We start from the raw sequence: 23,233 nt of genomic DNA on the forward strand, positions 1-23,233 counted from the left end.
GTGATGCTCTACCTTTGTGTAGGTAGTATTAATTTCCTTAGGTGTTTAGGAAAAACACTCCAAAATACTGAGGGCAAAAATTCCAGCTTTAAATGCTTTCAGTAGCTAGGCGAGATTATAATTAAAAGTAGCCAGGTAGAAGAAAGAGTAGAAAGTCAGTAAGTTGATAGGAAATCTTTAAGGTATATGCCTTGTCTAAATGGATAAGTCTCAACTAGGCTCTGGAGAGCTCTTCCATAAAGGAATGAGACAGAATTAAGATATTTCAAAATAATCCCCAAGTTCTTATTTTTATATGAAATTTCATGATTTAAAAAAATTTCTCTAGTTGATGTAAAATTTACTCTAAATTAAAAAGAAAAATATATAACTGGGTAGATGGTTCATGAGTCACTTTACCTTTATGGAGTAATCCTTGACTATGAAAGATTGCATTAGATTACCCACAGCATTTATTTCATTAATACCTTGGTTTCATCATTTAAGCCATTAATATGTGTAATAATAGTGATAATAATAACCATATTCTCCTAGTAGAAACACTCAGTTGACACATTCAGCTTTAAGCAGGGTCTTCAACAGTGGAATGGGAATGGCTCATCACTCTTCTCAAAGGCAATCTTTCTGTCACTAACTTTGCACAATAATGCATGGGGCAAAAGACCTGGATGAGCAAGTCCAGCTTGAGTCTATGAGTGTTGTTGACATGTGCACCAAGCATGAATCTTGTTTTTCTTATCACTGTTCTCAGTCAAAATGAGCTAACCTTCCTGCTCCCAGAAAGATGGCCCATTTCTCTTGTTATCTGTGGATATTGACACAACTGAGAAGTATCAATTATTTGTTCATAGTTCTCCAAATCTCTGAAATCTAAGACCATTATCATGGCACACAATCGCTCAAATTTGAAACTTACAAAAGAGTGGAAAGCCAAATTCAAGCCATATAATTCAAATTTATATCTGATGCTTATGAAGAAAAGATTTATTTTTTAAACTGTGTGTTCACCACAAACATATAATGTCTCCTCTGGTATAAATGATATATCTGTTGATGATTCATTTACAAAAAAGCCCAGGGAGTTCATTGGGCCAACAATTTTGGGTGGCTAAAAATGATGTTTGCCTGCAGGGCTAAAAAGGCCCAATGGAATTCATTGCTCTTCACATTTTCAGAAATGTGTTTTGTAGGGGAAGATTCAATTCTGGGAAGAGTAAAATCAGGGTGTATAAAGCTAGACATGGATAATAAACTGGTGAAACAGAGGACAACGGTGCCTTTAAAGTAATCCTTCCAGTGTTTGCACTAGTAAGGTTTTAAGAAAATGCCTTTATTTTCTTATTTTTTGATCCAAATTCTATATTATGTATTCAGGCTGTAGTGGCCTGGGGAAGGATAGGCCATATGTATAATTGAAATTGAAAGTAAGATGACATCTGCTATACTCAGCAATAAGATTGCCTTCATATTTGGAGAAAACATTGTAGAAAAAATGAGGTGATAATTTAAAAATCTTTTCACTTAGTCTCTGGATGTAAGTCACAGAAACAGCTGGAGGAAAAGTTGCTTTTAGAGAACAGACAATACTTTGGTCAAATGGAGGTACCTCAGGCCATTAACATTTTTGATACATTCTGTTAATTCAGCATTCTACTGTTAATTTAGCATCTCATAATTTTATCACTCATTTATTATCCAAAATTTAGTTAGCGTCTATAAATCATACTATTGAAATTTTGAGAGAAGACAGAACCATATAGATGGGAAAGCCAATTCAACGTTGGCTAGAATGAAGGCAGAGTTCATGGAGCATATGCACTGTTGAGGACTGGAGAGAATTCACTCTGGCTTCCCCAGTAAATTTAATGTCTGGGCAGGAGAAAGGGTTTAAAGAATTAAGAAGATGACATGTAGAAAGTTCTATAAATATTACAAGCAAAATCTGTTACCAAGACAAGTGGCGTAACCTGGCCAAAATTATACAGCTGGCTATGGCAGAGTTGGAAGAAACATATCAAGGTCTAGATTACTGATTCTGTACTGGGGGAGATTTTACCCATCAGGGGAAATTTGGCAACATCCCCTGATATTTTGGGTTATCACAACTTGGATGATGCAACTGGCTTCTAGTGGGGAGAAACTATAGGATGTTGCTAAACAGGATAGCCTCGTATCATGAATAATTATCTAGCTCTAAGTGCCAATAATACAAAGTTGAGAAACTATGGTCGGGAGAAGGAATATAGAAAATGGGATGAAGGCAGCATAATCAAAAGCAACAGGAGTATAGAGATGAGAAAGAAGGTGTGGGCCACACAGTGACAACATGTTTTTTACTTGTCCATTTCTGTGTGTATAAATGAGATACACCAACAATGCATATTTCACCCTGGGGTAGCACTTCCATGGATAATTACCTTGTCATAATCTTTGAATTTTAGTTTCCTAGTTCCAAACATGAAATGAAGAGTAAGTCAATTCTCCTTAAACTGAATGTGTGTTTCACCTGAAAACACATGTTTGGCACATATAAATAATTTTAATGGATAAGGCCTAAGTCTGATGGCTAGTCCAGGGAAGTTAAAGGATAACAACAGCCTGACTCCAGCAGGATTCAGATGAAGGTGTTGACAAAAAATAGACATGGCTGGAGAATGGGGGTGTGTCTTAGTCCATTTTGTGTTGCTATAAACAGGATGCCTAGGATTGATAATTTATAAAGAAAAGAAATTGATGTGACCCAGGATTCTAATAGCTGGAAGGTTCAAGATTGGAAAGTTGAATATGGTGATGACCCCATGATGCTTCAATTTATGGTGGAGAGTAGAAAATGGTGAAGAGTATGCAAAGATATCCTCATGGCTTTGCTGGTTACAGCTGACATGGCTTCTCTCATGGTTTGGAGTCAAACGCCTGTAACTTTCTCAGGTGAGAATTACACATTCCTGGTTACTCTATAATGTTGGGGTCTTGACAGTGGTCCCATTCTCACAGCTCCACTCGGCACTGAGGTGGGCTCCCTTTGTCGGCTCTAACCTCACATTTTTAAGTCAGCATTGCCCTACTTCTTCATTGGTTCCACCTCATAGGCATATCTCTACCTGGGTCCACAGAACTATTTCATACCTCCTTTGAAATCTTGGTGTAAATTAGTTCCATGTGGATGTGAATGCCACCAAGGCTTATGGCTTGCACTCTTGGTGGTGGCAGCATGTGCCTTAACCTGGGGCCCCTTGAGCAATGCTTCTTGCTCCAACAGAGGAGCTGGAATATGTGGAAAACATTGTCCCACAGTGGCACTGGAAAGTGGCAACGCAGTACTGTCCATGATACTATTCTGTCTTTCTAGGTCTCTGGGCCTGAGATAGGAGGGGCAACCTCAGTAATCTTTTAAATACCTTCAGTGTCTTTTTCCAATTGTTTTGACTATTAGCATCTGGCTCTGTTTTATCACGCTAATCTCTTCAGCAAGTGGTTGCTTGGCCATTCCCTTGAATTTCTCTCATAAAAATATTCTTTCAGCCGGCGCGGTGGCTCACGCCTGTAATCCCAGCACTTTGGGAAGCTAAGGTGGGTGGATCACGAGGTCAGGAGATCAAGACCATCCTGGCTAACACGATGAAACCCTGTCTCTACTGAAAATACCAAAAAAAAGAAAAAATTAGCCGGGTGTGTGATGGTAGGCGCCTGTAGTCCCAGTTACTCCGGAGGCTGAGGCAGGAGAATGGCGTGAACTGGGGAGGTGGAGGTTGCTGTGAGCCAAGATCTCGCTGCACTCCAGTGACACCCAGGCTTGAATGTCACTGCACTCCAGCCTGGGTGACAGAGCAAGACTCCATTTCAAAAAAACAAAATAATAAATAAATAAATAAATAAAATACTCTTTCATTTTCTACCACGTTCCCAAGCTGTGAATTCCAAATTCTTACTCTCTGCTTCCCTTTTAATTGCAAATTCTGTCTGTAGATCATTCTTTTTTCTTATTATCTTTTTTTTTCTTTTTTGCTGTAGCTCAGCACAGTTATTAAAAGTAACCATTCAGCTTCTTTAATACTTTGCTACTCAGAAATTTCATCTACCAGATATACTAGTTCATTTTTCTTATTTTCCACCTTCACAAAGCCCTAGGACCTGGAAACAATGTAGCCACGTCCTTTGCTATAGTGTTTCTAGGGTGACCTAGCTCTACTTCCCAATAGGTACCTCTGAATTTCCATCTGAGATTTTGTCAGAATGGCCTTTACTGTCCATATTTCTGTTAACATTTTGGTTTCAACCACTTAACCAATCTCTGAGAAGTTCCAAACTTCCCCTCATCCTTTTGTTTTCTGATCTCTCATCAGCAGTGCCCTTAAAGCTCTTTTCATTGCAATACAGGCAATACAGGCTATTCTAGTGTGCTCCTCAGGCGACTAGAAAACAATCACTACAAATTACGCAGTTCCGAAGCTGCCTTCATATTTTCAGTTGTCTATATAACAACATCCTAATCTTCAGTACCAGTTTTCCATCTTTATTTAGCATTGCTCTAACAGAATACTTGAGACGAGATAATTTATAAAGAAAAGAGGTTGATTTGGCTCACAATTCCAGTGGTTGGAAAGTTCAAAATTGAGCATCTGCATCTGGAGAGGGCCTCATGCTACTTCAACTCATGGCAGAAAGTTAAAGGGGAGCTGGTTAAAGTTAAAGTGTAAAGGGATCACATGGTTAGAGTCAGAAATAGAAATTGAGAAAGCCAGACTCTGTAACAAGTCACTCTCTTGGGAACAAATCTATTCCTAAGAAGGTAAGAACTTACTAACTCAGCCGGGCACAGTGGCTCATGCCTGTAATCCCAGCAATTTGGGAGGCTGAAGCAGGTGGATCACCTGAAGTCTGGAATTCGAGATCAGCCTGACCAGCATGGAGAAACCCCATCTCTACTAAAAATACAAAATTAGCCGGGCTTGGTGGCGCATGCCTGTATTCCCACCTATTCCAGAGGCTGAGGCAGGAGAATGGCTTGAACCCAGAAGGCAGAGGTTGTTGTGAGCTGAGATTGCACCATTGCACTCCAGCCTGAGCAACAAGAGTGAAACTCCGTCTCAAAAAAAAAAAAAAAAAGAAAAGAAAGAAAGAAAAAAGAAAAAGAAAAAGAAAAGAAAAGAAAAAGTAAGAAGTTACTAACTCCTTTAGTGGATTATTAATGTATTTGTGAGGGATCTGACCCCATGACCCAAACACCTTCCACTAGGCCTCACCTCCCAACACTGCAGCATTGTGATCAAATTTCAGCATGAGTTTTGGTGGGGACAAACCACATCTAAACCATAGCAGAAGACAATATTTTAGACCACGGTTACTCAGAGAGCACCAGATCCACCCTGTCTGGACAAGAGGGGGATATCAGACATCCAGTTTTGAGCATGAACTGTAAATGAACCTTCTTATGCTAGGCACCTCTGGAATAGGGACCACAGGGCTTCCTCTCTTATAACTGGGTACTCTTATCATTAATTGATAGGTGTTCATGGGCAAGGCTTGCCCACACAAAAGAAATCCAATAATCCTTTCACATTGTGATACTAAAGCCTGTTAGTATCTGTTACACTGTTACAATTCCAAGATATCATTTGCATCTAAGTTCAAAATATTACTTTTTTTACAAAGTTATAGCATCTTGCTTAGGTATAAGCATCTTATTATGAGGTGCCATTTTTTTTTTGGTGGGGGGTAGTAAAAGACCCTAAATATCTCCCAGTCAAACAATTTTGTTACTTTTTACATTTCAGGTCAAAATATCACTGAACCTGAGACTTTGAAGACACTTTAAAGTTTCCAGAAGATATCAAAGTAGTTGTGGTGAATCTGAATATCAACACTTAAAATGGACGAAAACTTTAGTTTTAAATAATTACACAAAAATGGGAAATAAATGCTTCATTGGAACAGGATTTTTTCTAAAAGTTGAGAAAGAAGGACTCTGCATTTTCCTGGCTCTCTCCTCTACTTGCTTAGGCATCCAGGGTTCTTCCTCCTTGCCGTGTGCCAGCCTTGGATACAGAGAACTTTTACTGCTCTAAATTGTATTTACTTCTCAGAATTCCTGAGCCTTGATACTAGGTTCTCTGTGGGAGCTCGATAAATATTCATTGATGGGGATGGTAATGAATACTAGATTTTTTTGGCTCCCTGCTTTCTGACTTTAATCCAGCCATTTCCTTCTCTCTTCCCTGGGGGGACTGGCAATCTGTTTAAAACATGTTTGCACTTTAGAATCAGGAGGAGAAGCCAGCATAATTATTAGCTTCCAGTGACTCCTGGACTGTCAGTTAATTCTCAGGTCTTGACATTTTCTCTACTCTACACAGAGCTTAAGTTTACACATAAGTGAATTAGGTATCACCCTGAAAGATTTATTTCGGTGATGAAAGTGTGTCTAGGAAGCCTCCTTTCCCTCTCAAAATAACATGTTCCAAACACACGACACTGGTGTACACCTCCCTGAAATTCTATTAATTCATCCAGTATATGGACTACAGACTGTCTCCTCTTTAAAAAGTTAATTCAGGTGGCTTCAAGCATGGGAGGAAATCAGCATGGAGACTGGACTTGGTTATGGTCTTAATGCTGCCAGTAATTACCTGTGCAACTTCACAAAACTCATTTTATCATGTTGGGATTCAGTTTTCTTATCCAGAAAATGATAAGCCTGGAAAAAAAAAAAAAAGTGTTTTCTTTCATCTCTGTCTAATTTAAAAAAAAATGAAGTAAGTAAAAACAACTCCCACGCAGATGAAAAATGAGCATGTGTTAAATATACCATTTAACTCAATATTTAAATTAGGAAAGAAATGTGTAAGATGTTACTCTCAGCTTATAGGTGGGAATCCAAAGACAAGACATATTTATAGAGGTAGAACAATGAAATAAATATACAAATTGAGGACAAACAAGCTGTTTTCACCTTGAGGAAGTCAGTTGAACCTGCGCTGTACAAATTTTCTGGGTCTGTCAAGAGAACTTTTTTTTCATTGCTCTCAGGTATCTACAACTTAGATAGTTATAAAATAGCTCCTATAAAATCAATATAGTTAACTCTAAAAGGTGTATTCTAAGCAATGCATAGGGGTTTTTTTGTATTGTTGTTGTTTGGTTTTGTTTGTTTGTTTTTTTGGTTTGTTTGTTTGTTTTTACCAAAGCACAAATTTTCCCTTACATTACAAATCAGATGCTAAGTACAGTGTTTGGTCAGAGTGGGTACTCAAGATTTATTAGTCACTAATATTTCTCCTAAAATGATAATTTCTCTGTGGTTTAGCATCCAAATCTGCTGCCTAAAATTTTGTGTACTTCAAGAGCAATCTGCTCTTTGTTCTCAAACCTAATATTAACTGGATGCTATATGTCAGTTTATACTTTTTATCAAATTACATTTCTCTGATCCTGTGAGGAAAATATTTATTGTCTTTTTTCCCTCCCTCATTTGAGAGAGAGTGTCAAGCTATTCAAAGCTTCCCAGGAGAGAAGTATCCTGCGAGAGTCCTTTACTTTATCTGGCGTCAGTAACTATTTCTTTTTATTTAATGAGGAATATGCCTATACAATTCAGGTTAAATCAACGTGTCCTGATCCTTTACCACCTCTTACCTTCTCCTGCTTGACAATTCACTTTAACCACATACTCTTTTCTATAGTTACCTCTAGCTTCAAGCAGATCTTTCACCCTTTCATTCTTTCCATTCTTCCTTCTTGTTTGATTTCACTGATTCCAACAAAAAGTCAACTCCTGGAAACAGATCAGAGTCTAAATGAGGGCTATTTTTTCCATATTTGTAAATAAAAATTCTAAAGCACATAACAGTTATGATAAAAATGTTACATGACTTTGGCAAAATTGGGTGTCTGTGGTGAGGAGGGGTTATTAGTACTTTGTTGAAAGGCACCCCCCTAATTGGATGCAATCACTGCTTCCAACTAACAATACTTCTTTCATGCGCACAAGTCCCTAATCGATGTTTAGTTTCCGGACTTTAGTTTTAAAATCTTATTTTTCTTTCAAAATGCAACTGAGAGATATATTTTCTTCAATGTTTATTTCTAATTTAGTTTTCAGATCATAATTGGCTGGTATAGTCATTTTTCATCGGATGAAAGAACATTGGCAACATAATTGTGCTTCAAAAATTTTTACTGGAATGGAGCCCAAAATCTTTTAACCTAAATTGATAACAAATTGGCAAATCCAGATCTCGTGGGTGTGTCTGTGTTTGCTCACTGTAGAACTTCAATACTTGGATATTTTTTTTCGTCAGCGAATAGTCCACTGAATTACAGAAAGTGTCAAGTAAGGCCAATTAAGCAAATTTGCACTATTGCAGTTTGAATTCATAAAAAGCTTGAATAATAAAATATTTTTAAAGAGACTTTTATTGCGTATATATCAGATGTAAATTAGAATTAGGGTGATAATATATTTGCCATGTAGAGGAAAGGAAGTATATTTTTCTCACCCGTTCTAGGTTCATTGCTGAGGTCCTTTTAACAAAAGACAAGTTAGCAAAATAATGCATCAAATTGATTTAAAGTAGCTTTTACGTGACATAGCATCCTTCATAAGGAAGTGAAGACCCAAAGGAATGGGTAAATCTGTGTGTTTTTACGTTAGCTTTGATGAATAAGTGGATAGCCATGGAGAAGTATGATTAAATTAAAAAGTGTAGCAGTAATAAACTGAAGATAATTGAGCAAAGTTGGTTTGTTCTGTGTCGCTGTGTCTTCAGAGATAAAGATGTTTCTTTCCTCTAAGTATGAGGAGGGCAGCTCTCTAATGAGGGCCTTTGGACCTGCTTCAGGAGAGAAGAGTAAGGAGAATATGAGAGTGAATTTCCTGTTTCTGCTGTTTTCTTGAATGCCAAGGTTCCAGGTTTTGGGGTAGCATGTCCTGAATCCCATCAACCATAATCAGTAAATTAAAAAATATATACATGCTATCTTATCATTGAGGTACTTTCAAAGCACCAAAAGAACTATCCTCATAAAAAATGTATATACTTTCTTTAAAAGGATTTTGACATTATTAATTTGTTAAATAAATCGGACATTCATTTGGCCCCAGATCTCTGTGTAGGGCCTTGCATATAGTGGATATTTAAAAACAACAAGACAACAAAAATAACAGATAATTTATTGACTAATTAACATGCTTTATTGACTAATTAATTACCTCTGTGAAGTTTTAAAATGTATACATTGATTTAACTGTAACAAATATATGAAGTAGACACTTTTACTATCCTTGTTTTACAGGTAAATAAACTAAGGAAGAGGGAAATTAAGTAATTTTTCCAACGTCTAATAGCAAGCTAATATTTAAACCATATTTTAACCCAGGAAGAGTAGCTTTATGCCCAGTTCACTTGATTACCACGCCACTCTGTTTCTAAATAAATGGTTTTATATATAAATGTTATATGTTTACTTCCCTTTCCACTCCTCCCTGCTCACCGCAGCCTCCTGTAGCCACCATTCTACTTTATACTTCTATGCGTTTGACTTTTTTAGATTCCACATATGGCTTCAAAGAAAAACTTCAACAGAGAGATTTTGTTATTTTCTACTGTGCCCATGGCATCCTGCTGAATGACCTATAAAAATTCTCATATTTTTTACTCTTTTTTTGGCTTTATTATTGTATAATTGACAAAAATTATATGTATTTAAGAAACACAACTTGATTGTTTCAAGTTTTATTTTATTTTTAATTGATAAATAGCAATTTTACATATTTATGGGGTAAAATGTGATGTTGTAATACATGTATGAATTGTGGAATGATCAAATCAGGATAATTAGCATATCCTCAAATATTTTTCATTTCTTTGTGGTGGGAAGGTTTAAAATATTCTCTTTTAGCTATTATTAACTATTGCCACCTTGCTGTGAAATAGCACACTAGAACTTATTCTTTCTATATAACTGTAACTTTATATCCATTAACCAACATTTCAGCTTTCCCTGTATAGTCCTCCCTGCTCTCCACATCCTCTGGTAACCAACATTCTACTGTCTACTTCTGTGAGTTTGACTATTAGATTCCACATGCAATTGAAATCATGAAGTATTTATCTCTCTGTCCTTGGCTTATTTCACTTAACATAATGTTCTCTAGGTTCATCCATGTTGTTGAAAATGACAGAATTTCCTGCTTTTTTTTAAGGTTGAATTTTATTTAAGGCTGAATTTTAGTATTTTATTGTGTATGTGTATCACATTTCTTTAATCCATTTATCTATTAACAGATACTAGGTTGTTCCCATAGCTCAGCTATTGTGAATAATGCTTCAATGAATATGAGAATACTGATTTATTTTCCACATATGAATTTCAATTCCTTTTGGCATATACTCAGTAGTGGGGCTGCCGGATAATAACTTAGTTCATTTTTAGTTTTTTGAGGAGCCTCTCTTTTTTCCAAAATATCTGTACAAATATGAAATACTACCAACAGTGTAGAAGCATTCTCTTTTCTCCACATTCTCACCAATACTTATCTTCCATCTTTTAGCTAACAGCCAATCTAACAGGTATGAGGTTAAATCTCATTACGGGTTTTCATTTTCATTTCTCTGATTTTTAAAGATGTTGGGCCGGGCGAGCCTGTAATCCCAGCACTTTGGGAGGCCGAGATGGGCGGATCATGAGGTCAGGAGATCAAGACCATCCTGGCTAACACGTTGAAACCCTGTCTCTACTAAAAAAAAAAAAAAAAAAAAACTAGCCGGGCAACATGGCGGGCCCCTGTAGTCCCAGCTACTCCAGAGGCTGAGCCAGGAGAATGGCGTGAACCTGGGAGGCGGAGCTTGCAGTGAGCTGAGATCCGACCACTGCACTCCAGCATGGGCGACGGAGCCAGACTCTGTCTCAAAAAAATAAATAAATAAATAAAATAAAATAAAGATGTTGAACATGTTTTTATTTATCAGTTGGTCATTTGTGTGTCTGCTTTTGAGAAATGTCTATTCGAGTTGTTTGCCCATTTACAATATGGCTATTTGTTTCTTATTATCAATTTTCTTGTATATTTTGGATTGAACCTTTCATCTGATGTATAATTTGCAAATATTCCTCCCAACGAGGGTTATCACCTTACTGTATTGTTTTCTTTGCTGTGCAGAAGCTTTTGGTTTCATGCAGTTTTATTGGTCTATTTTTGCTTTCATTATGTGTGCTTTTGAGTCATATTCAATAAATCTCTACCCAGACCAATGACCTGGAGTTTTATCGTATGTTTTCTTCCATTCATTTTATATTTTCAGGTCTTCTGTTTAAGTATATCATCCATTTTGAGTTGATTCTTGTATAATTGGTGAGGAAATGAACCATTTTTATTGTTCTGTATGTGTATACCCAGTTTTCTCAACACAATTTATTGAAGAGACTGTTCTCCTATTGTGTGTTGTTGGCACTTTTGTCAAAAATCAATTGACTATAGACGTGGGGCTTACTTCTGGGCACTCTACTCTGTTCCATTGGTTTCTGTGTCTGTGTTTATGCCAGTACCATGATGTTTTAATTACTATAGCTTTGAAAAACATTTTGAAATTTTGTATGCAGATTGGTTGAAATGTTTCCAACTTTGTACTTTTTTGTCAAGATTGATTTGACTATTTGGGTCCTTTTGTGGTTCCGTATAAATTTTAATAGTTTTTTTTTTTTCTATTTATGTGAAGAATGACATTGAAATTTTTATAGGAATTCTGTTGAATTGTAGATTAGGTATTATGAATATTTTAACAATATTGAGTCTTCAAATTCATAAAGGTTAGCTATCATTCTATTTGTGTCTTCAATGTATTTCATCAATATTTTATTGTTTTCAGTACATATGTATATCTTTATACATATGTCTTTATATATAGATATCTTTCACTTCTTGATGAAAGTATTTTTATGCTATTATAAACAGAATTGGTTTTATAAATTTGTTTTTCAGACAGTTTGTTGTTAGTGTATAGAAACACTATTGACTTTTGTAAGTTGATACTGTTTATCAGTTCTAACAGTTATTTTGGTAGAGTCTTTAGCAATTTTTATATAAAAGATCATGTCATCCAGAAACACAAATAATTTCACTCTATCCTTTCCTATTTCGATGACTTTAATTTCTTTCTTTTGCCTAATTGCTCTGTGTAAGACTTCCAGTACTTTGAACATATGTTTTGAGAGTGGACATTGTTATTTTTTTCCTTATCTTAAAGACAATACTTCAAATTTTTAACACCGAGTATGTTAGTTATGAGCTAATTATATATGGCCTTTATTATGTTGAAGAACATTTCTTCTATACCTAATTTGTTGAGAGTTTTTATCATGAAAGGATGTGGAATCTTGTCAAGTGCTTTTTCTGCATCCATTGAGGCAATCATACGATTCTTTCCCTTAATTCTCTGAATTATACTTATTGATTTGCATGTGATGAACTAATCTTGAATCTTATGACTAAATCCTAATTGATCATGGTGAATGATCATTTTAATGTACGTTTGGATAGGAATTGCTAGTATTTTATTGAAGATGTTTGCATCTATGTTCATCAGTGATATTTGCCAATAGTTTAGTGTTCTTGTAGTGTTTTTCTCTGGCTTTGGTATTGAGGTGATACTGGCCTCACTATGAAAAATGACTTTGGATGTAGTCCTTCCCTCATGTATGAATTTCTAGAAGAGTTTGAGAAGGATAGGTGTTAGTACTTCTTTAAATGTTTGGGAGCATAGTCATGAAGTCATCTGTTCTGGGATTTTCTTTGGTGAGATATTTTTAATTACCAATTCAGTCTCCTTAGTCAACATTGCACTGTTCAGGTTTCTAAATTTTGTGATTTGTTCTTAATAGGTTATTTGCTTCTAGGAATTTGCCTATTTCCTCCATATTGTCAATTTTTTGGCATATACTTGTTCTTAGTCTCATATGAGTCTTCATATTTCTGTGTTACCTGTTGTAATGTCTCTTTTTTCATTTCTGATTTTATTTATTTGGGTCTTTCTTTTATTCTTAGGCTAATGAAGGGTTTTTCAACTTTATTTAGCTTTTCAGAACACCAACTCTTAGGTTTTCTTTCTTTCTTTTTTTTTTGTTGGTCTTTTCTATTGTTTTCTCATCTCTATTCCATTTATTTCTGCTCTGATTCTTGTTATTTTCTTTCTTCTCCTAACTTAGGGCTTAGTTTCTTCTTCTTTTTCTATTCCTTGAAGTATAACATTAGGCTGTTTATTTGGGATCTCTCCTTTTCTTGAAATAGGCATTTATTGCCATAATGTTTCCTCTGAAAACTACTTTTGATGCATTCCTTAAGATTTTTTCATCTTCATTGTCTCAAGATGTTTTAAAATTTCTCCTTTAATTCTTCTTTGACTAAATTATTCAAGAAAATATAGTTTAATTTCCACATATTTGTTAATTTTTCATAATTTCTTCTATTATTGATTTCTAATTTCATACAATTGTGGTTAGAAAGGATACTTGAAATAATTTTAATCATTTTAAAACTTTGCTAAGACTGTAGCCTAACATGTAATCCATTCTAGAGAATGTTTCATGTGCACTTGAAAAGAATCTGTATATTGTTACTGTTGGGTGGAATGCTCTATATGTCTGTTAGATCCATTTGGTCTAAAGTATAGTTCAAATTCAATGTTTCCTTATTGGTTTTCTTCCTGGATGATCGATCCAATATTGAATGTGAGGTATTTTGTGTTGTAGTCTATGTCTGTATTCAGATATCATAACGTTTCCTTTATAATGTTTCCTATATTTAGGCTCTCCAATGTTGTGTGCACATATATTTACATTGGTAGGTCCTCTTGTTTAATTAACGCTTTTTTTTTTTTTTTTTTTTTTGAGAAGGAGTCTCGCTCTGTCGCCCAGGCTGGAGTGCAGTGGCCGGATCTCAGCTCACTGCAAGCTCCACCTCCCGGGTTCACGCCATTCTCCTGCCACAGCCTCCCAAGTGGCTGGGATTACAGGCGCCCGCCACCTCGCTCCGCTAGTTTTTTTGTATTTTTTTAGTAGAGACGGGGTTTCTCCATGTTCACCAGGATGGTCTTGATCTCCTGACCTCGTGATCCGCCCGTCTTGGCCTCCCAAAGTGCTGGGATTACAGGCTTGAGCCACTGCGCCCGGCCTGATTAACGCTTTTATCATCACATAATGACCTTCTTTGTCTCTTTTTAAATTTTTCATTTAAAGTCAATTTTTCCTAAAATAAATATAGCTACCCTTGCTCTTTTTGTTTCCACTTGCATGAAATATTTACTTTCTCTTCACTCTTAGTTTATGAGTTATCTTTAAGGTAATGTGAGTCACTTGTATGCAGCATATAGGAGGAGGATCTATTTCTTTTTCTTTTTTCTTTTTTTTTTTTTTTTGAGAGAGAATCTCACTCGGTCACCCAGACTGGAGTACAGTGGCGTGATCTCTCCTCCCTACAAGCATGCGATTCTCCTGCCTCCAGCCTCCCGAGTAGCTGGGACTACAGGCACCCACCACTAAGCCCAGCTAATCTTTTGTATATTTAGTAGAGATGGGGTTTCACCGTGTTAGCCAAGATGGTCTTGATCTCCCGACCTCATGATCCACTTGCCTTGGACTCCCAAAGTGCTGGGATTACAGGTGTGAGCCACTGTGCCCAGCCAGGAGGATCTTATTTTTTAAAAAATTCATTTAGTCACTCTATGCCTTTTGATTGGAGAATCTAATCCATTTACACTTAAAGTTATTATTAGGTTGAAAACTTACTAGTGCCATTTTGTTAATTGTTTTCCCATTGTTTTGTAGACACTTTGTTCTCTTTTTCTTCTCTTGTTTTCTTCCTTTGTGCTTTAATGGCTTTCTGTAGTTGTATCTTTGGATCTTTTCTTATATATTATAGACTTCTGCTTTTTAGTTATCCTGAAGTTTACATAAAAATATTATTCCTATAACAACCTAATTTAAGTTGATAACAAGTTAGTTTTGATCACATACAAAAATACTACAGTTTATTTTCCTCTTCCGACATTTTACATTTTAATGTCACACTTTACTTCTTTTTATAATTTTTATACTTTAAGAAATATTTATATCTTTAGATGTTTTTAATTGTTTTGCATTTTAGCTTTTATACTAGAGACATAACTGATTTACCCACTGCCATTACAATATTAATGTTTGGTATTTGGTAGTATACTTACTTTTACCAGTAAGTTTTATACTCTCATATGTTTGCATGTTTCTAATTAGTGTTCTCTTTATTCAGCTCGAAGAACTCCATTTAGCACTTCTTATAAGGCAAGTATAGTGATTATAAACTCTTTTAATTTTTCTTTGAGATTGCCTTTAATACCCACTTCAACTTTGAAAGATAAGATTTCTGGGTATTGTATTATTGATTGACAGATTTGTTTTCATTTTAGGTATTGGACTATATTATTCCAGTTTCTTCTGGCCTGCAAGATTACTGCTGAGAAATTAACTGATGTCGTAGGTGAGTTCTCATGTAGTTGGTAATTCATTTTTCCTTTGCTGCTTTCAACACTCTAACATTTGACAATTTTATTATAATGTGCTTTCATATGGGTCTCTTTGGATTCATTTTATTTGGTATCTGTTAAGCTTTCTGGCTCTGACTTTCTGTTATCTTCACAGGCTTAGAAAGTATTGTGTCATTATTTCCTTAGGTGTGTTTTCTATTTCTTTTTTTCTATCTCTCTCTTTCCTGGTACAACAATAATGTATAAGTTGTTCTGTTTGATGGTGTCGCATAAGCCTCTTAAGCTATCTTTTACTCTTCTTTATTCTTTTTGTCTCTCTGATTGGATGATTTTCAATGACCTATCTTTAAGTTCACTGACCCTTTCTTCTGCTTCATCTAATCTATTGTGGAACCCCTCTATTGAACTTTTCAATCTGCTTACAGTATTTTTCAGATCTATGATTTCTATTTGCTACTTTTTATACTTTCTATTATTTTGTTGAAGTTCTCAGTTTGTTCTTACATTACTGTCAACCTTGGTGAACATCTTTATCACCATTATTATATTGAACTCCATGTCAGGCAAATCATACATCTTTACTTCATGCAGATCAGTTTCTGAAATTTTATTTATGTATTTTTATTTGAAATATATTCCCTTGTTTGTTCATTTTCTTTGACTCTCTTTGTTTCTGCACATTAGATAACTACCTCTCTCAGTATTGTAAGACCAGCCTTCTGTAAAGAAGCATCTCAATAATCCATCTGGTAGAAATATTAAGATGTCTTTCAAATTTTTGTGTTTGTTCATACTGCTATCTCTTTATGATAGTCCCTGGAGTTTAGGATTTGCCATATTCTGTCAGTACCCCAAGACTAATAGTGTAAAAGTCAGACTCTTATATGTATTTTGAAAGATTGGGATGTTGTATATGTATTTGTTTTCTACCTTCACAGTGATGCTGAGCAAGGGTGTTTATCTCTCACTTTATCTGCTTTAAATTAGGGAGAGAATCTGGCAAATGGCATACTCATGTTCAAGCTGTACCCTCTGATCCTGGGGGGATAGCTGCTAAAATTTAGCCTGCTGTATGTCCACCTCTTTGTTTTCTGTAGTCTTGGGTTCCTCAAAAATGCAAAGCCCCATCAGTTCCTAGACCTAGATTGTTAAAGAGACAGTCCCTAGAGTGGGAGTTATAGAAGATGTGGCACTTGGTACATGGCTAAACTTCTTCCAGAAAGAATGAGTATGCCTGGATTTATCACTGGGGTAAGCCAGAGGGAAGGTTCATGAGAAGGGTCAAGCTCTGGCCCCAGCTGTTGAAGGACTACTGTTTGCCCTGTTAGCTTTCCAATAAAAGTTTGTTAGAAGCCAGGCCATCACAGCCACTGGCAGTGTGTCATAAGCCCCTTTGGAGGGAAAATGGAAGTATCGTATTCCCTACATTTTCTGTGCTACTCTGAGGGCATGTATCCCGTGGAAGTGTTTATACACTTGTGTAGTACCAACTCTTTGTTCTGTGATCTAAGGAGGCTTACATATGCCTAGTCCCTTCTGCTCCCAGAGGTAAGGATCAAGTTCTTCAGTAGGTAGCAGTAAAAGTTGTAGCACTTGATGCATGGTATAAACCCCTTCTGTGGGGAAACGGAGGTGTGGTTTTAATGCCTCTTCTCTGCATGGCTTTGGGGGAAAGAAAGCACTGGAAGTACTTACACACTTCCTTCCATATAAAACTTCCTTTTTTGTGGTCTATATAGACATGTGTATACTTAGTCTCCTCTATTCCCAAAGCTAGGAGTTTCAGTACATCATTCTTCAGGTAGAAGGTATAAACGTTAGGGTACTTGATGTTATATAAATACTTCTTTCAATAGGGATTCATAGAGCTGGACTTATTGCTGGGATGAGTCGGTGGAGATGTCTTAGGAAGTGCCAATCTGCTTCTTAGCCTACCAGATGGCTTATACTTGTCTGTCGTTTTAACCTGCTAAGTTAGAAGCTCCCCAAGTTTGAAGCCAGACTACCAAGTAGATGCTAGAGCAATGTATCATATACTCCTTTCTGTGAGAAACAGGGGCTGTGTGCTCCTTCTCTGTACTACTCCTTGGGGATGAAGCCCTTGAAAGTGCTTGTTCACTCTTATAAAACCTCTGCTTTTTTCCTGTGGTCTCTGGAGGCATTTATATGTGAGTTTCTGCTGGTCTCAGAGCTAGAAGTCTTAGGATGCAGTCCCTTGGGTGGAAACAGTAAAAGTTGGGGCATGTAATATGGACAAACTCCTTTCAGGAGGAATTATTAGACCTGGAGTTATCACTGTGGTGAGCTTGGGAAGAAAGCTTGATGTAGCTATGGCAAGTAAAAGTGAAAAGGGAAAAAAAATGAGTTTGCTGTCTATTATTGAGCTAATTTTTTTGGCTAAAAGAATATTGAACAGTATTTTATGAAAATGAAGTTTAAGTCACAGTTATAAAATGTACTGTCTATGTTTCAGCAAATTCTTTACTTAGTTACACTTCTTTCCCCATTAAATAAGAAGGCTGGCCTATTGGGAATTTTCATTGTTAGTTTTTGTATTTTTAAAAACATATTTTATCCCAAATGTAGAATTACCTGCTCAAATTAAATTTTATGCAGATGACTTATATGTGAACAAAACGGAAAGTATTTCTGTGAAGTGGGTGTGGTGGGCTTGAAATTGTCCAATAGGAATTTACTTTTGCCTCTTGAATGGCCTTGAAGTGACTAGAAAAACACAGCTGGGAAAATAACATAAAATTAGTAGCTAAATTGTGCAAAGTCTCACTCCAGTATTTTGTAAACAATGACAGAACATTTAAGTATTTGTTTTCTATCATGAGATACAAAAGATGATGGTCTTATGTGCAATGTGGTTAGATGGGCATAACAGGGTTTACTTGCAACAAGCTTTACTTTTGTAATTTCCATCCCAATTTAATATTAGAATACAAGAAGTAAAATTTTCTTTGTATGATAACTTTAATCCACTTGAATTTTAAAAATGTTATTTCATTCATGGCCTTATGTACTTAATAATTATTAGTAATGTATCACTTGAGACATGCCTCAAAATAATTGCAACACACTTGCATTGAGATGCCATTGCTTTAGATGATGCTAATAGCTTGATGTTTTGGGTGAAAGAGTAAGGAGATATAAGTGACACTTTCTGTGAATAATAAAATTCTCAAACAAGTCCTGCAAATGCAAAAAAGAGTGTTCTCTGAAGTGCGAAGTAGGTTAAGTTCATCAAACAAATATTTTAAGACATCTCTAGAAACAATGACCACATAAATACAAACAATGGTGTTAGTCAACATTTTGCTGTGGTAACAAACAATCCCAAAATATTAGTGGCTTAAGGCAATGAAGATTAATTTCTTACACAAATTATGCTGTGATTTCCAGCATAAATTTCCAGTTTCACCGAATTTTCCAGGTCTTTATATGAAGAATTAGCATTGTACCTCCATAATAAAAATTTTCTTTGCGCACTGAGACAGGGAAAGGAGTACTTATAACTGCTAATGATGCATTTCACTTCTTAAATTTAATGTATCAAATCAAGTCATTCAAATAAGATAAACAACAAGGTGAGACATTGCAATATCTCTTTGTTCCTTGAACGGGGACAATTGTAAATATTGGTGAGAAGCACTTCCACCTACTACAGTTATAAACCTGTAAAAGTTTGAACAGTCCAAGTCTCCCATGGACTGCAGCCTTATTTGTCTGAAAAAAAATTCATATTTTACTCATCTAATCCGGGGTATGTTATTATTATTACTTTTTTAATCACTTTCCATTTGGACGTCAAGTATTTTAGGAGACCTTTGGATGTACCATTACTGCTAAGGTCTAGCTATTAATGGCTCTTTGTCTTCTCACCAGTCTTAACTGTTGTAAGAAAACTAATGTTCTGTGTAATTATGAGAATAACCATCAACTACTATATAATAGTCCTTTTTTTGTCTGTAAAAGAAGAGAAACAGGAAAAAGAAGAACCCCTTGTCTATTTACATAGATGGGGCATCCATTGTCTCTCCACATTGTGCTCTATTCTTCTATTAACATGTTTCCCTTTCCTTCATCCACCCATCTCTAACATCATATATCGTGACATATGATGTGGGGTAGCAGATACTTATTTAAAATTTAGGTGTCATGAAGGGTGGGGGAACTCTGGAATAGGACATAATAAAGAAAACCTTCATTTTAATACTAAATCTCTCTTTTCTCACATATTTTCTCCTCTGGCTCAGTCTTTCTCCATATTATTAGATTCCCTCTATCTTCTTTCCCCCAGGTGCTAGTCAACTAATTTCATATTCTTGCTAGCCTATTAAGTAGAACTATTGTCTCTTGAACCTCTTTGAGGTACATTACTAAATAAGAAAATAATGTATTCTAGTTCAGAATACTTTACCCATATAAAGAACCAGTTAGCCAAGACATATAAATAAGAGATGTATTTTTATTTAACACATTCTGGATTATGGACAGAGCAACCTCCAGGAATCATGGATGTCCAATGGGGTTTCTCTTGTTACGTTTGTGACATATGCTGTAGAAAATGTATTTTATAAGATCTCGCAATTGTCTTAGCATTTTCATCTAATACTGGCCACAAACCCTTGTTCCTTTTTTACTGGGCACATTTCAAAGGCCCAGAAGTTGCATGTGAATCAAGAAATCTCCATGGGGTTCAGACAAACTTTGACCTCCAAGTGGCAAGGAACAGAATTGAAAATTTCGCAAAAACACCTTTATTCTCAGGGTCAGCTCAGCAGGGACCAACTAGTACAGAACAGGTGCGAATGAAAGCTAATCAAGAAAGGAAACTCTTTCAAACAACAACATCAGTCACAAAAGCCATGATTCACAATCAGGATACTAGTTGAGTCAGTTCTTATTTTAACCAGAGTCCCTTTTGGTTTTCCTTGATGCTCATATCCACCTCAGAGGAATGCTACACTACAGGCTGCTGTCTTACGTCTCATAAATAAATCAGTAAGATAAAAATAGCTCTTTCTCTCAAAGTTAAAGCAAAATGAAAGTCAAGGTTTCAGCAATCTTTCTCTACTCTTTCCTTTCCTGTTTTCTTATAATAATATCTAGTTAACTCTGAAAGCACATATTGTTCAAGTATAAGTGCAGACTAATTTTGGGAGAAAAACATTTATAATGTTCACTGTTATGTAAAATCTGTGATTAGCCAGTGTTTCATTAGAAATGTAATTTCTTTTATTCCTTTTTTAAAAAACCCACTTATCTATAAAAATATCTCAGGATATACTCGTATCATACCTCTCTTGCTAGAAGACAAACAGTACTTCTATTATAAGAAGTTCTCAGTTCCCTGGGGCTGTGAGAATAAACTGAAGATGGTTTTTCTACCTGTACCTATGCATATAATAATCTCTAAAGTTTAAAGGAGTGTTTTATAATAGAAAGTTGTACATAGATGTTCTTAGTACAATGGATTCTGGAAAGTTCCGTCTTTCGCCTCTGCACACAATTTTTATGTGTTTCTCTTAATTGTAGGAATTCAGCTTGCACTTACAGGCAGCTTAATGTTCCAATGGTTGCCAATGCTTCCTTGATGCTTCTTTCTTTGTTCTTCAGAAAGACACAGAAGAGCTTTAGATATCGTGTATAGTGTTTCCTTTTTTGAGACTGTATTAGTCTGTTCTCATGCTGCTAATAAAGACATACCCAAGACTGGGAAATTACAAAGGAAAGATATTTGATTGACTCACAGTTTCACATGACTGGGGAGGCCTTACAATCATGGTGGAAGACAAGGAGGAGCAAGTTACGTCTTACATGGTATCCGGCAAAAGAGAGCTTTTGCAGGGAAACTCCCATTTGTAAAACCATTAGATCTCATGCGACTTACTCACTCCCATGAGAACAGTATGAGGGAAACGGCCCCCATGATTCACTTATTTCCTGCTGGGTCCCTCCCACAACAGATGAGAATGATGGGAACTACAATTCAAGATGAGACTTGGGTGGGGACACAGTCAAACCATGTCATTCCACCCTGGCCCCTCCCAAATCTAATATCCTTACATTTCAAAACCAATCATGCCTTCCCAACAGGCCCCTCAATGCTTAACTCATTTCAGCATTGACTCAAAAGTCCGCAGTCCAAAGTCTCATTGGAGACAAGCAATTTCCTCGTGCCTATGAGCTTGTAAAATCAAAAGAAAGTTATTTACTTCATAGATGCAATGGGAGTACAGTTATTGGTTAAAGACACCTATTCCAAAGAAATAAATTGGCCAAAACGAAGGGGCAACAGGTCTCATGTAAGTCTGAAATCCAGCAGGGGAGTCAAATCTTAAAACTCCAGATGATCTCCTTTCACTCCATGTCTTACATCCTGGTCATGCTGATGCAAGAGGTGGCTTGCCATGGTCTTGGGAAGCTTTACCCCTGTGGCTTCGCAGAATACAGTCCCCTCTTCTGGCTGCTTCCACGGGCTGGCATTGAATGCCTGTGGCTTTTCCAGGTGCACTGCGCAACTGTCAGTGGTTCTACCATTCTGGGGCTCTGCAGATGGCCCTCTTCTCACAGCTCCTTTAGGCAGTGCCCCAGTGGGGACTCTGTGTCCCACCCCACATTTCCCTTCCCTATTGCCCTAGCAGATGCTCTTCATGAGGGCTCTGCCTCTGCAGCACACCTCTGCCTGAACATCCAGGTATTTCCATGCATCCTCTGAAACCTAGGTGGAGGTTTCCAAACCTAAATTCTTGACTTGTGTGTACCCACAGGCCTAACACCATATGTAAGCTGTCAAGCAATGGCTTGAGCCATTTGAAGCAATGGCCTGAGCCATTCCTTGGCCCTTTTAGCCATGGCTGGAGCAACTGGGATGCAGGCCACCAAGTCCTGAGGCTACACACAGCACCAAACGCCTGGACCTAGCCAAGGAAACCATTTTTCCCTCTTACACCTCTAGGCCTGTGATGGGAGGGGCTGTCGCAAAAGTCCCTGACATGCACTGGAGACATTTTCCCCATTGTCTTGGCAATTAGCATTTGGCTCCTTGTTACTTATCCATACTTCTGCAGCAGGTTTGAATTTCTCCCCAGAAAATGGGTTTTGCTTTTCTACTGAATCATCAACCTGCAAATTTTTCAAATTTTTTTGCTCCACTTTCTCTTGAACACTTTGTTCCTTAGAATTTTTTTTAAGCAGATGCCCTATATCAACTCTCTCAAGTTTAAAGTTCTGCAGATCTCTAGGGCAGGAACAAAATGCCTCCAGTCTCTTTACATAATAAGGGCGACCTTTATTCCAGTTCCCAACAATTTCCTCATCTCCATCTGAGACCACCACTGCCTGGATTTTATTGTCCTTATTCCTGTCAGCATTTTTGTTAAAGCCATTCAACAAGTCTCTTAGAAGTTCCAGACTTTCCCACATTTTCTGAGCCCTCAAAACTGTTCCAACCAGTACCTATTACCCAGTTCCAAAGTCACTTCCACATTTTTGGGTATCTTTACTGCAGTGCCCCACTCCTGGTACCAATATCTACATTAGGGTTTTCTAGAGTGATAGGGCTAATAGGATTGAGATATATATATATATATATATCTTATACATATATATGATATATATATATATAAGATATATATATATAGGGGAGTTTATTAAGGAGTATTGACTCATATGATCACAAGATGAAGTCCCACAATGGGCTATCTGCAAGC

The sequence above is a fragment of the Colobus angolensis genome, unplaced genomic scaffold (assembly GCF_000951035.1).
Source record: "Colobus angolensis palliatus isolate OR3802 unplaced genomic scaffold, Cang.pa_1.0 Scaffold118, whole genome shotgun sequence".
In the NCBI taxonomy this organism is placed as follows: Eukaryota; Metazoa; Chordata; class Mammalia; order Primates; family Cercopithecidae; genus Colobus; species Colobus angolensis.